This window comes from Crassostrea angulata, chromosome 1, assembly GCF_025612915.1.
Source record: "Crassostrea angulata isolate pt1a10 chromosome 1, ASM2561291v2, whole genome shotgun sequence".
NCBI classification, from domain to species: Eukaryota; Metazoa; Mollusca; class Bivalvia; order Ostreida; family Ostreidae; genus Magallana; species Magallana angulata.
The window spans coordinates 3,550,092-3,565,678 of NC_069111.1; the positions used below are offsets into that span (position 1 = coordinate 3,550,092).

Consider the following 15,587-nt stretch of genomic DNA (forward strand, 5'->3'; position numbering starts at 1 on the left):
GCTAGTTAAAAACATTTAAAAAAACAGATTAGATATTATGAACAATATGTTGAATTGAAGAATCAGATGAATAAAGTAAAATATTGTATTGACTATTTCATTTTACTGATGATGGTCTCTATTAACGTACAATAGTTTGAAGAATTGTAAGCTTAAGTGCTGTTTTACAGCGAATTCGTTATAGAAAAAAATTGCGAATTCGCTATAAACGTATAACGAATTACAGCTATAACGAAGTTCTTTCTGTGGTCCCCTGAAATTCGCTATAAACGAGTTTTGCTGTACATCATATTAATCTGAGAACGATATTCACACGAAAAGCCTCGGCCAGAAAACCAGATTTAGGCAGGGTGAAATTATTGTAGTAATATAACGAAGAGTAGCTTCATTTGGTAGTCGAAGGACTCCACTTTCTTTCAATGACTCATATGCTCTGGGACTTTGGCAACGGATATAAATGGCTAAACGAATCATCATCGGATGCCATCTCATTCCTAATAATAATCAACGGTACTAGATTAATTATGCCAAAAGTGTTAACTCTAACAATATTAAACTATCTTTCCTACAAAAACACGTGTATTGCGGACAGTGATCTAGCTATTGTAAACCTTTTGGACTAGTTGTAAATGCTTTCTTTTGTTCTTCCCAGAAAAGGTTCATCAGAGCGTTGCCAGATTTACAACTTTGAAGAGTTGCTAAAAGGCCCTCTCCAACATCATTAGCAACGGATGCTGATTCATCTTTAAACAAGAGGCCAATTGGCCTTAACGGTCACCTGAGTAGCATATATCCCATACACAAACTTGTCATGGAGTCTCATATATGCATCTAATTAATTAGGTTTCATACTGGAGTAGAAAAATTATTAATTTCTAATGACGACCACATTCAATTAAAAAAGAACTGTGAAACCTATAATTTTGGTGAAAACCTAAAAGATCTGGTCTACAAAATCATGAATTTAGTGTTCCTTTTGGGTGTGCGGGAGTAAAGAAGATAATTTTTTAACGTTATATGCATTAACATCTATACATCCATTTTGGCCCTGCCCTAGAGTTAAAACCCATACCCAAGGGAACATGAAAATTACAATTTCAGTAGAGGACTTCCTGGTAAACATAATTATTAGTCAGTTTTTTTATACAAATGTGTGAGAATAGAGAAGAAGATTTTTAAACATTATATGCATTAACACTATTATACTCTGTCCCAAGATATTTTGGATTCACGTTTGGCTTAATTGTTTGATATTTATAAATACCTCGGGATTCAAACGATGTTCTTTCAAAAGTATGAAAAATTTCCAAGATTTCTCAGTCAAAACGCCCCTGTTAGCTTATCAGGTTTCAATACAATGCAGAAATTTGTGATGTCTACGGAGATTTTGCATTGCAGCAAGCCCGGATGATAACGTTGAAATATTGCGCGATGTATTCCGAGTGTATTCCGAATGGAGAAAAGATGTAAACATTAGCCATTATAAATCTCCGTAAGGAATCTGTTTTCGTTCCTGTGAATTTTTCCGAGTGAAAGATGGTAATGTGTCAATGAAATTATCTTGGAAAATATCCCTTTCAACTATTTCAATTGCACTTCTTTCACAGGTAAGTGTATTTTTATTAAAAATCGTCTAAATGTGCAGCATAAATATCTTGGGACAGACTATAACGCATTCACACCCCCAATGTCCTAAATCCCTGACCCAGGGGCCATGAATTTTACAATCTAGGAAGAGGAGTTAGTGGACATCATAACCATGTATGTAGTTTTTTGTTGCCCACATGTGTGGAAGTAGAAAGGATGATTTGAGGGCTTCATGGACATCATAACCATCATTTAGTTTTGAACAAATAAACATGGGAGTAGAGAAAAAGATTTTCTAAGATTTAATACATTTTTACTATTTGGCCATATTGGCCCCACCCTAGAGCCTGAACCCCGGGGTCATGAATTTTACAATTTTGATAGAAGGCCTCATGGACATCATAATCATGCATTTTATTTTTAACAAATATATATGAGAGTAGAGAAGAAGATTTTCTAAGATTTAATATATTTTTACTATATGGCCATATTGGCCCCCACCCTAGAGCCTGAACCCCTGACCCAGGGGCCATCAATTTCACAATTTTGGTAGAGGGCTTCATGGACATCATAACCATGCAACCAGTTTTTTCCTCACATGCGTGGGAGTAGAGAAGAAGATTTTTGAAAATTTGGCTTTTTTTTTGCATATTTGGCCCCGCCCGTGGCACCCCAGGGGTGGTAGAGCCATAAATTTCACAATTTAGATTCCTCTTACCATAGAGATGCTTCACATCAAAAATGGTAACAATTGGCCTGATAGTTTTCAAGAAGAAGTTAAATATGTAAAATTGTTAACGCACGACGACGGACGAAGACCAATTGCAAAAGGTCACCTGAGTGACTCAGGTGACCACCTGAGTGACTCAGGTGACCTAAAAAGATTAAAGTAATACATTTATGCAAATTAACATAATTGAAACAGGCATAGGCATTATAACTTAAAACTGTACTCGATTAATAATGGATTACATAGAAGTATTTTGTGTAATCAATTACTTTATGACATGTTATTAATTAATAATCGATTACTTCAATTGTCCCCCACTATAATGTGAATGACACTTCCTCTGAATATATTTTATAAATAGCCTTCAAGTTCATTTGGATTAGGAGTTAACAAGGTATTTTCATTATGAAAATCTAAGACTTCATATTTCAATCTTACTAAGATTATAATTTATAATACAGTTTATAATTTCTACAACTTATGCATGTTAAAAATTATAAGCAATCTTTTAAATTTAAACGAGGTCATAATAAACCTTGCAGTTTATGAGTTTGAGTGAAATCTTGATCTTGCACCTTCAACTTTTAAAATTACAGATAATTGTTTATTACTTGAGGAAGACTGTATAATTTGCTTATTATTCCCCTACCGGTTTTCACCGGAGGGGACTATACCTTTCCTCTGCGTCCGTCAGTCCGTCCGTCTGTCTGTCCCACTTAAGTTTTCCACATTTTTCTTCTTTATGCGTTTGAGGAATAATGTGAAATTTGCTGAACAGCTTTAAAATGTCAAACTACAGATCAAGGTTACACTTTTGTAGCGTCTGGTTGACGTATTTTCGAGAAAATTGATTTTTCATATTCCATTTTTTTAATGATCGGGTTCGGTGTGTATTGAATAAACGAGGAAAGTATATAGTCAGTAATACAATCGTGCATTACCTGGACCATTCCTTTCATTGTTTCTAACAAACAAATAAGTTCAGTAAAATAGTGTCAAGCATTGTGTTGTAAATTTAATCGACAGGGTTTTTTGTATTAATACAATCGGGTTCGTTATCGAGTTGGTCTGTTGATTGGGGATACAGAAGACGGTAAGAACTGATATTTTGCATAATAGTGCATTGTTTTCACAAATTTCTACAAACCGGTAGGGGACGTGTATTGCTTATGCAATACTCTCAGAATGCTTGTTATTATGAGGATACTTGACAATAACAGTACCACCTAAACGGACAGTGACCTCCAGGTCATCGTAAAAAAACTCTCTCAGGGACAATAGGGATTGTGCGAGAGGTCTGAAATAGTATCAGTATCCATGTTTTATGCGACTGTTGTATATTAATTTTGTAAAATTAAATGTTAATTAAAAATCTTTTCTTCTGATTTTTGCAATATTTTTCTAATAATTTTGCAACCGGCTCTGCGAACATATTGTGGCTGTAGTTTCTAGAGATAGTATAGAAAGAAAAAAAATATGTAGATAATGATGTTAATCAATTTTACTGGGTCTGGTCTTGCTGGAGCACAAGGTGTCTCTATGCTTCTTTTTTTTGGCAGCTTTAAAGTTAGAAAGCTTCATGTGATGAGCTTGTATCCATTGCCTGTGAATTTATTGTCCCCCGCCGCAACGCGGAGCGGGGACATAGAAATGCCGGGCGTCCGTCCGTCCGTGGGTCCGTGTGTCACACTTTTTTGTAAGCGCTCTCATGCCTACAAATTTTGACAGATTTTCATTAAATTTATACCAAATGTTTATACCACTATTACCTTGATCAAGTTCGAAAATCAGCATTGGTCGATACTTTTTGTTGGAGTTATGGGACTTTGACTGCAATAATGACTCCGTTTTATCAAAAAATTGACCTTGTAAGCGCTCTCATGCCTTCAAATTTTGACAGATTTTCATTAAATTTATACCAAATGTTTATACTACTATTACCTTGGTCAAGTTCGAAAATCAGCATTAGTCGATACTTTTTGTTGGCGTTATGGGACTTTGACCACAATCATGACTCCTTTTTTATCCAAAAATTGACCTTGTAAGCGCTCTCATGCCTACAAATTTTGACGGATTTTCATTAAATTTATACCAAATGTTTATACCACTATTACCTTGGTCAAGTTCGAAAATCAGCGTTAGTCAATACTTTTTGTTGGCGTTATGGGACTTTGACTACAATAATGACTCAGTTTTATCCAAAAATTGACCTTGTAAGCGCTCTCATGCCTACACATTTTGACAGATTTTCATTAAATTTATACCAAATGTTTATACCACTAAAACTTTGGTCAAGTTCGAAAATCAGCATTGGTCGATACTTTTTGTTGGAGTTATTGGACTTTGACCACAATAATGAATCCGTTTTTTTCCAAAAATTGACCTTGTAAGCGCGCTCATGCCTACAAATTTTGACGGATTTTCATTTAATTTATACCAAATGTTTATACCACTAATACCTTGGTCAAGTTCCTAAATCAGCCTTGGTTGATAGAATCGATACTAGTATACTGCTTGACCGACGGGGGACCCTGGAATTCTATTCTTGTAAGATTAAATTTTAAACTGAATAAGTATACAGTCATGTAGTGTACATATCAGAGAATATGGTTTTTTTTTTTTAATATTTCAAAATAGTTTGGGAAAAATCTAATTGATTAGTGTTTGGCAAATTGTCTTCTTTATTGAGAATGGCATATTTGATTTATCAAAAAGGATACGGTGCACCGTATGCGTTATTCCTCAGCTGATCGAAGTTTTCAGGAGTGCTGGCAAATGGTCTGGATTGAGGTTTTAAAAAATGCAGTTATTGATACAGTAACTGAATTGCTTGAATAAAAATACACGTCATATTCAGTATTTATATCAGTAACCACAAATGCATAAAAACCATAGAAGACGCTGCAACGCGCATCAATCAGAAAATACAACTTTCTGATTAATTAAAACTGAAAACAGAACTGGTAATTCATACATGTGTTTAACTTCTTAACTTTTTTACCGTGAAACAATAAATGTTTGTCCTCAAAATGCACCGAACAAATATGAGCAGTGTCTGGATTGAACGATGCATCTGCCCTATTAACTGCTAAAATTAATTTAGCCCTCCATTTTTTGTCTTTGGGGAAAGAAAAGTAGCTTATCCGCTTTCTTTCCGATTCAAGTAATTTTGTTTTTGCGTTCGAATTATGGCAATCCACGACACAACAATGTTTGCCACCCATTCTAATGAATTGCCATATTGTTTACCTGGTTTCTATGCCTCTCGGTGAGGGCGCTGCTAGAATCGGAAGATCATTTTTCATTCGGAATTCTGTTTACGTTATACGATATGGAAAGACAAGAGAACTCCCTAATGAGTCAGCGGTCCCTTTGTTATATTTCTATGGTTATATGCTATTCAGGTGACCGTTAAGGCCAATTGGCCTCTTGTTAACAAATGGAGAGTAAGAAGAATGTTCAAAATGAAGAATTAAAGATAATAGGAGAAACAAGTTGCCATCTCAGCCGAATTTCGAGCAATATTTTATAAATTACTTAGAGAAAATTAGGTTAATAATTTAGAAAAGGCTTTGTCGAATATCGTAAACATATTTTCCCAGTATCTCATTTTATGTTAATCGCTAAGATTAGATTGGTTACTCGTTGGGATTGAAATTACAACATCTCAACTCGAATTTTCCCATAGGGGCATAGGACAGACTACAAGTCGCTTTATATTCATTGCGAAACTTAATTTGACTACTCTGTTTGTCTAAATACATAATTTATTTCGCAAATTAAATAAAACTTTATTACTAAAGTTTAAAAAAAAATGTTGTATTTTCGCTAGTAATGGAAGGAACTGTAAAATCACTTGTACCCCTCCCTTCCATTGATATACTCCAGCACGTGCCTGGGGATCTTAAAAAGATAAATATGTTATCTCTTTAATTACTTGTATATCTTAATTAATAACGCAGTTCCCACAATATTTCCACAATATTTCATTGTGCGGGGGGGGGGGGGGGGGGAATAATATCGGGGATGCTCCGCCTTGCGGTACTTTGCTCTACATGCACGTTCTGAAACAAAAAAATAACAAAGAAAAAAAAAACCAGGCTATTGTCAAAGCACAACTTAAGTCGAATAAAAAATCTGGCAGTAATATTCATTATATTTACATAACTGAAAATCGTCCCAGTGCACTCACCCCCCTAAATATATCCCATTGCTTGAAGATGGATCTGTGCCAATTGTCTTTAAAAACTGTCCCAATTTACCTAATAAATTTATTCACCTGGGCATTGCATTCAAATATTCAGTAAAGGAAATTATCGTGCTACGACATGAAGCCAACGGATTTTACCAGTAGATGTAGTTTAATACATGTAGTTCGTAACCTTTCGGTATAATAAATAAAGGGGGTATGCTTTGTTTTCAAAATATGTTTCCAATAAATTTGTGCCTTAAATGTATACATTAATTTATAAATGTATCATGAAAGGATAATTTGATTAATATAATGAGTAAAGTCTTGGGGTCTAGATACTTAAGAGTTGAAAGGGGGGGGGGGGGGGGTGGGTTGTTGGTCCTGTCCTAAAGCACCTGTTATAAAATAATATATGTACATCTAAGTGAAAAAAGTCACTATGACGTCATATTATGACGTCTTTATCGTTTTCATCTCAGAGAAGTAAACAACAGAAAATAAACAGCTCTGGGGTAAGGGAACATGGTACTTTGTTTTAAAGAATTGTGGGTTAATACGACTCCAAAAAAATCACAAAACCGAATGCAGTCGCTGCCTGTGGAATTCTCTTTACGATTTTTCTTTCCATGCCACATATCGCACAATGTCTACGAGATTTTGTCCCTAGATAAAAAGTCGACACTTGTTCATAAATAGATAAGTACCTACAAGTTTGACCAACTTAAGAGTTTTCAGGAGTTTGACGTAGCCGCACAGGAGCTGTTGGCTCATTAGGATAACTCAAAGGTAACCCATAAATAACCTCCTGAAGGAACTGCAAACGACTCATCACTTTCTCAGAAGTATTGGATTTATACGGCACATAAACATTAAGTAGCATTTGTTCAACAATGTGAAGAGCATCTTTTTACATACCTTCAGTGACTTCCTTGAGTCTATACAAAAAGGACTGCTTGTCTGCTCCATCAACACCACCCTTGTTCTTGTTGTATACGGATATTACAGCAAGAACCCCACAAAAGAGCGCACATGACGTTTCCTCTCGTTTCCTTGTGGGCCGCAAAAAGCATAATACGTCTTTGGCGCATGAATATTGTGTTCCCTGGCAGTATATTGGCTTCCTGATGGTGGATGAAATTCGCCTATTATATTTAACTGTGCCATTAGGAAAAGTCCCCAGGCGCAACAGAACCTTGGCAAGTTCAACAGATGTGGAAAAACTATCACTTAAACATGGTATCCACGCACCAAAAGTTCACTTTTCCTCGACAAGTGCAACACAACCGAAGTTCTCTGGCAGACCCCCGAAGTGACTGGTGGTTTTGCGAGATATCCTAATATCTGTGGCACTCTCTACCAAAACCCAAATCTTTACTCAAAATTTTAAATGCTTCGATGGAATATTTTGCAGCATTGCGGTCCTGCCTCTGGTCCCTACAAGAGTCTCATCAACGCAGATGTCTTGTTGGGATTGGTAATATCTCGTGAACATTGTGTTCGCATCTTGAACTTGTACATGTTGTCTGGTCTTCCAAAAGGTAACAAAAAAGATGTTAAACAATCTATACACTCGTAATTATTTTTAACGTAAAATGTATATTCAAATTTAAACAACAAATCCTGGGCATTTAGTTCTCGTGTTGCAACTCGAAAATTTGGTGAAAATTTCTATATATTTTATATGGTTCGCATATATTCCAGAATGCACAAAATTTTCCTCCCTCTCTCTCTTCAGGATTGAATCTAAAAACCAACATCGAAAAATAATATATTTATTCTCTCTCTCTCTCTCTCTCTCTCTCTCTCTCTCTCTCTCACACACACACACACACATCATCATAAGAGGAATTGCGCTTAGTAATACTTTGATATTTTAAACAAAACATGATGTTCTCGCCGGTTTCTTCCGGTACTCGTCATTTATTATGGCGTTTAGATATGTTAGGCATTTAATCGTTTGATAAGAATGTCAGAATTGATACTTTTCGTTTTGTTTTTATACAAACGCACACGGAATATTTTTATATGATTTTATATATAATTATAGAAAGAAAACTAGAGCAAAGCTCGTTGCAAAGCAACGAGTGGGTTTTCCGCTCATGTCGAAAGCAACGCTAGAAGTACGTCTAAGAAGCAGAGTTCCTTATCTAGTAACAAAGAAACCTAAGTACAAAAAAGATAAAAAAAAATCGAATGATTCTTGGTACAACTTAACATGATCCGAATGTTTTTAAGTACGACTTAACCAAAAACCCTTAACCATTTCAAGAACGACTTAACAAAAAAAACCAATGTGTTTAAGTACGACTTAACAAATTTGACTTCCTTTTAGGTACAAGTTTACTTTACCTTGAACTAACATCTTTTTTCTTAACCCAGAATGCAAAATTAAAATTTATGTAAAAAATCAATTTTGTTTAAAACATAATTCTGAGCAACTTTTCCTCTTCACTTCTTTTCAAAAGGTTGACCTTTCGTACTGTGTGCTCGTTGCGTCATTAATTGTCAGAAACTTATCGATGTTAAGTTTACTTTACTGTACTTCTGTGAATATTTTCTATGTAAAATTACTATGAACCAGACAACATTGAAATGGTGAACATTTCAAAGGGCCCCGCTTATGTTATTTCAGAGAATTCTGCTTTGACCTTGACCTATAACTTGAAATTTTTCCAGCTGGCATAGAACTTTTAATTCAATTTCATTCCCCCTAACATACATGCATTTTTGTTCAATCTGACCAAGATTAAGCATATTTGGAAAATAATCTACTATTTAAAACTAATTTTAAAAAGATCTGCTATGACCTTCACATTGACAGACTTGGTTCAAGGTCACTGCACGCCATTAACCAATAAACTCTGTAAAGGTAAAATATTAGCCAAATAGGGGCTAAAAGGAGAGTATATCTATGCTCTTAAAATATGGATTTTTGTGTGATCTGATATGACCTTGACTCTTCATCTACAAATATCATTCGAGGTCATTGCATATATTTTGAACAAAGGCATCATGTGGGTAAAGTATGAGGCTGAATGGAGCAAAGGGAGAGAAGATATACTCCGGACAAGGATTTTTAAAAATATAATTCTGATATGACCTTCACAGTTTCTTTTCACTGAAAATAGGTTCAAGGTCACTACACACCCTTTCACCCTTTACTCAAAAGCTCTGCTTATGTGAAGTCTGAGCCAAATAGGGGTTAGTAGAAATTATATATGCTCTCAAAAAAGGATTTTTCCATGATCCGATATGATCTTCACCCGTTACCTAGAAATTTCATGCAAGGTCACTGCACATCGTTTAACCATAGAGACACTCTGTGAGTATTAGCCAGATTGGACCAAAGGGAAAAAAGATATGCCCCAGACAAGGATTTTATATATATAATTCTGCTATGACCTTAACCTTATACCTAAAAACATGGTTCAAGGTCACTGCACATCCTTCAACCAAAGGAACCCTGTGGATGAGGTATGAGCCAGATTGGGCCAAGGGAGAGAAGCTATGCTCCTGTCAAGCCATCTCGGATGGACAGACCGACAAATTGATCACTAGAAGGCGCCCGCATAAACATGCCTTTTTATCTAAAATAGTATCCATGCTATCTGCCCATGGTGAATAGTCATCAAAACCATTCATTAGCAGAATTTGATTTCCCTCCTTTTTAAGGTGGTATGGGACATCTGTCGATATTAATGTGGATTAAAGTACTATATAATTGAAAACTTTTCACCGGTTTAGAATTTTCAAATTTTACAATATTTAACCAAAAAATAGCTTTTAAAAATATTTGAAAAGGTAAAAATTGTAAAAACCCCAGCGGGATTCGAACTCATGACTTACAGGTTCCTAGTAAACCCTCTAACCCACTGTGCTAAGGAGTTAGGTGACCATTTTTGAGAAGAAACTACATGTACTTATATAATTACACTTTATTTTATTGTTTATTTCGATAAACAATACGTCACAACATGGAAGTGTCCCATATCACCTTAAACTCGGAACACCTCTGACCTAATAAGATCGCCGCATTAAATACAAAGTTTGATTTAACTCTAATTTGTTTATCATCAAGAAATTCTGCATCGCTGACAAATAAAGTTTTCTTCTGTATAATGAAATACCAATTAACTGACTATTCGGACAATAGCAAGTTTATTGTCCCATTCAACAGCTACTATTTCCCTTGGCTTTGCCTCATTAAATATTTGCTGTCTTGGGGGACAATAAACTTGCTATTGTCCTCATACCCAGTAAATACTAAATAGGCATATAATATCCCATCCACCTACATTTCATGTTATATAACCTCCCGTTTGTAACCTTCAATTTCACTGTAAAGTCAACATATCTGTCATAGCCGCAAGTTTCACAATTTATTTCTGCTTCTCATGTACTTAAAATAAGGGGCCTTAATATTGCTTACCAATTCCAACAAGAGACATCCCTCTAACTATTGGTAATCATTAAAATTCATTTCATGAATCTACGCAACAATGATAAAACTTCAAGTAAAGTCACTCTCAATTTTACAAAAATATTGACGGTACTTTATCCGAAACTGTTCCTTGTATCTTTAACTTAGTACACTAACATTTTTATGAAAAGACGGTTTGTCTTAGAATAAGAAAGCTAATGCAATTCTGAGAAAAAGAATACCACATATTGCCAATTCCATTGAGGTTTAATAAAAATATGGCCATTTAAGTGAACCCACCATTTCCAATTTCCTTTAGTAAACACAGATTTACAGGGTTCTCCATAGTAAAACATCTTTATCTGACCTTTTAGAGGTCAACTTTTGTTCAACCACCTTTAAAAAGAAACCTTATTCAATACAACATATGCCTACATGATATAATCATGATAAAAGCTTCACATCACTTAGAAATACCCTTACATGTATACCCCCCACCCCCCAATCTTTTGATTTTCATAAAAAGTCATGGTTTGAAATGTTTTACCTAATTTTATGAAACATGTGGCAATTTCCTTGAGTCATTTCTCACACATATTTGAAAACAATCATCAATGATTCTAAAATGTGATCTTTATTTGTTTATTGTATGATTTGTACCATTTTAATTAACAAATAGACAGCTGTCCTGCTTGTGATTTCTTGTTTTCATGAAAAAAGTAAGCTAACAATCATATTTAGTGAATATCTAATCTATTCTGATTTCTAGTCTTCTTCTAACCATGCTAAAACAGTAAGTTACAACCTACAAGTTAGACATCTGCCTTAAATTAGAATTAAATTCAAACACACCCAGGTAGCTGGAGACAGAGTTGATTTCAATGAAAAATGTTCAAATTTGACATGTTTTTCTACTTTTTTATGCATATATACCTTAGAAAGGTAGAAATAGGTTGTTTCTTGTTCATTTCAAAAGTAATTATCATAGCAGATGTTATTTCAAAGTCAAATGTACATTTACATATCCTACATGTAATCTTAATGCAGACAATTAAATAGAGGGGGGGGGGGTTTCAATTATGTAAACACATCTAAATATCTTTATGAAATAAAAAATAAAGGAAACATAATTGTATACTTTTATTGAAAAACAAATTTTCACAGCAATTATGAATTTCTTTAAACAGCCTTAATTTTGTTTTCATAATTTCTTATCAAACACAAACCACAACATGGCATGATGCTTTCTTCAAGTTCCATTATTGTTCATGCATTATCGGATTTAATTTGAATTACCAGTAAATAGTCTGTAGAACACAAGGAATATGCATGTGGATAGAGGTGACAGGTTAATCTCAGGAGCTGACCCACAAGAATCAACAGGTACCGGTAAAAGCCATGTGGTAACAAGAGTCTGTTTTGAGCTGAAATAAATAAAAAAAATAATTAGCTGTGTTTACATACATGTACTAGTAATAGCTGTGTTTACATTAACATATGCATAGTATTTCTGTAAAAAATACACTGACCATGCAGTGTAATAAGTATGACATATCCCAATACATGACATAACATTTAGGCAGTACAAGATCAAAAATTTGCATATCAAGTCATAATATAATATTAAAAAAATTTCATAGGTATAAACACTTATCAAATTGAGAAAGAGAGAGAGTTTGAGAGAGAGAGAGTTTATTACCATACTTGTAGTGCAACAGTCAATATTTCAATTCGTAAATTACAAACGAATATTACCCACCGAACAGCGTCAAAGTACATGTACTGGTATTAGCTTCTGGTATACCATTTTTTATCAATTCTACTGTGTATTTTTTGTTTGCAAATAAATTTAGCGAGGGTTTTTGTTTATTTTCTTATAAATTACATGTTTTAAAAACAATGCTACGTGTAATAAGCATAAAACATGTATGAGTTAACTTAATGAAGAGTTTTTAATAGATTATTTTTCAAAGAATGTGGTACATTACATGTATGTCAATCTTTATAAAACTAGCGTATATTTCGTGCGCCATAAATTGCAAGTTTTTTGTAAATATCATTTACTTGCATGATAGGTATATATGGTCTAACCAAAATTTTCTTCATAAAGCTACAGCTGTATGTACCACATATATGTTTTGTCACAAGTATACATTTTAAAAAAAAATACCCAAATTCCAACAGTTTAAATAAACTCAACTCATTCTCTGATAAGTTCATTGTGTTTTGTGCGTGCATATCTTATTTGTCTGCTGCAACAGCAGCCAATCAGCGGTAAGCTGAATCCACAAAAAGAAAGTTTGTGTTTTAGGAGCGGGTAAATTGTTTATGCGACACTGTCAAGAAAACCACACCAAATAATAACAAGAAACATAAATATTCACTTAAATGTATTCTGTTGTAAAGTAAAGGTTTTTAACACTTATTGCATCTTGCAAAACATGTGATGACCTTAATCATCTGTCATATATCTGATATACATGTATATGTAAAAGATGGGAGAAATAACGACGGAACAAAGTGGGATTCGAACCTGGCCCTCTGAATCTCTAGTCAAGTGCTCTACCAACTGAGCTACATGTATCTGGCACCGGTATTCAAACCAGTCTGACCGTCACATTCCTCCCCCTTAAATGATCTTCACCCTCGAAGATCATCCCTGGCAGGATCGAGTTAACCTGTTAGTTCCAGGGGTTGGTCACAACACCAATATTGTAACAGGATGGGAGAAATAATGAAGGGATTTGAACCTGGGCCCCCTGAATCTCTAGTCAGGTGCTCTACCAACTGAGCTATATCTGGCACTGGTATTCAAACCGGTCTGATCGTCACATATATAAAGAATTATTTTAAGCAATGTTGTTCAATTAAAAAAAACACTCGCAATCTTCAGTTTTTGTCTGTAATTAATCAATATTGGCGTGCGATCAGTTCTCGCCGAGTACCATTTCTCACCAGTGCATTGTTACGTCATTTTATCAACACATAAAATTATATACGAAAATATGATGTAACAGTGCACCAGCGAGAAATGGTCCTCGGCGAGAACTGCTCGCACGCCAGTACTGCCAGTAGTCAGATTAAAAAAAGAGAATAAAAAATTACATTTAAAACATTAACAAGGACAATTTAAGTACACATCATAACTGCTAAACAAGAAAAATTGTGTGAACTGGTAGAATGGTAGGCATAGTTCTAACTTGTAACCTACATGTACAAGTACATGTACCGGGTACCCGTTGGTCTGCTATACCTCTTTAATGATACAATGATCGGCATCATAAAGATATTAAAGTCATGTTTTAACTCTGAAGTCTGAAGTATACAATTTTATTTACTTGAAGTTATGTCTACAGGGTATTCATGACTACATTTGGAGTCCTCTGCACAAGAATATATGATATGTTTCTAATTAGACCCTGCTTTGAATTTTGAGTTGAAAATTCACAATCTGTTATTTTTTTAAATAGATAAATTCAGTTACCCTTTCCAGTCCCCCATGAACCTCGAGCGAGTCTAAACACCCATGAAACATGTAAAAATTACACGTTAGTAAACAAACACCCACACCATAACAAAAACATCTAACAGTGTGCACGTACTTACATGTACATCTATACTATATACTAAATTTTAACCAGTTAACAAGAAACTTTAAAAGGAGTAAAAGCCTCACCTTCTTCAGTAACATCCACATAAATCACACACTTTAATGTCCATCTTTTCTCCTTTATTACTCGTAGCTTATCAACGGCTGATCGTCGACAGAAGTGTGGCTGTCAGAATTTCCTCGTAAACGATTCACACGAGAAAAATATCCTCCTTAAACAAATATGTAGTATTGTTCCCTGTGCATGTTCATATGTTTCACAGTAACTTGAAAATGCATGTGTACACCGAAAGAATACACAACTTCTCTTCTGCATTACGGCTCTCTCTTTTCTACAATGCCGTTCGTTACTGTTTACATTCGGCGCGCGCGCGCGCGGGGGTCACAAACAGGGGCGCCCCGACAAATAGTTGCACATAGAACGTTTAAATAATGTGTGTTCATTGAATTCATAAATGATATAGATGAAAAAAATGAAATTGAATCACAACAATTTATCTAAGACGCAACACAACGTAATGCAGTAAATGCCTGGGCCTTAATGTGGCATTTGTTCGCTTGTGTGTCTATGTAGACATATTAACTCGTTCATGTACGATTCTCACATATTTGTTTTATGAAATTTGAAAAAAAATATAGGACAGAACTTGTTTAATTTGATACCAAATGACATTATTTAATATATTAACAATAACTAAATTAATTTTTTTTCATAAAATGATAACGATTTTTGCTATCAGAAAAATACGTGTATGAGCTGCTGACCCCTAATTATAGGGGCCAGCCCTTTTTTCTTAATTTTAAATGAAAGCTCTCGTTATTCTAAACAACTTTTGTTCTATATGTATTAACAAAATATTTTTAGTTTAAAGGTTATAATACAAAAAGCAACAAAATTTCAGCCCCGAAAAAATCTTTAACTTTGGCGACAAATAGCTCAAAAACTAACAAAGAAATTACCAAAATGTTCATGCCAGCAAAATTATAAAATGTTACCGACAATTTCGCCAAATTTCATGCATCTATCATCTGTAGTTCCCGAGATCAA

General features: G+C 34.6%; 1 long non-coding RNA gene across 1 annotated transcript; it reads right to left on the reverse strand.

Moving 5' to 3' along the window:
- Positions 1–12,056: 12,056 nt before the first annotated feature.
- Positions 12,057–15,355, reverse strand: LOC128168621 (uncharacterized). Its single transcript, XR_008241427.1, has 2 exons — positions 14,606–15,355; positions 12,057–12,353 (listed from the first exon to the last, which is right to left on the reverse strand). It is a non-coding gene; the product is annotated as an uncharacterized LOC128168621 (long non-coding RNA).
- Between the last annotated feature and the right edge of the window lie 232 nt (positions 15,356–15,587).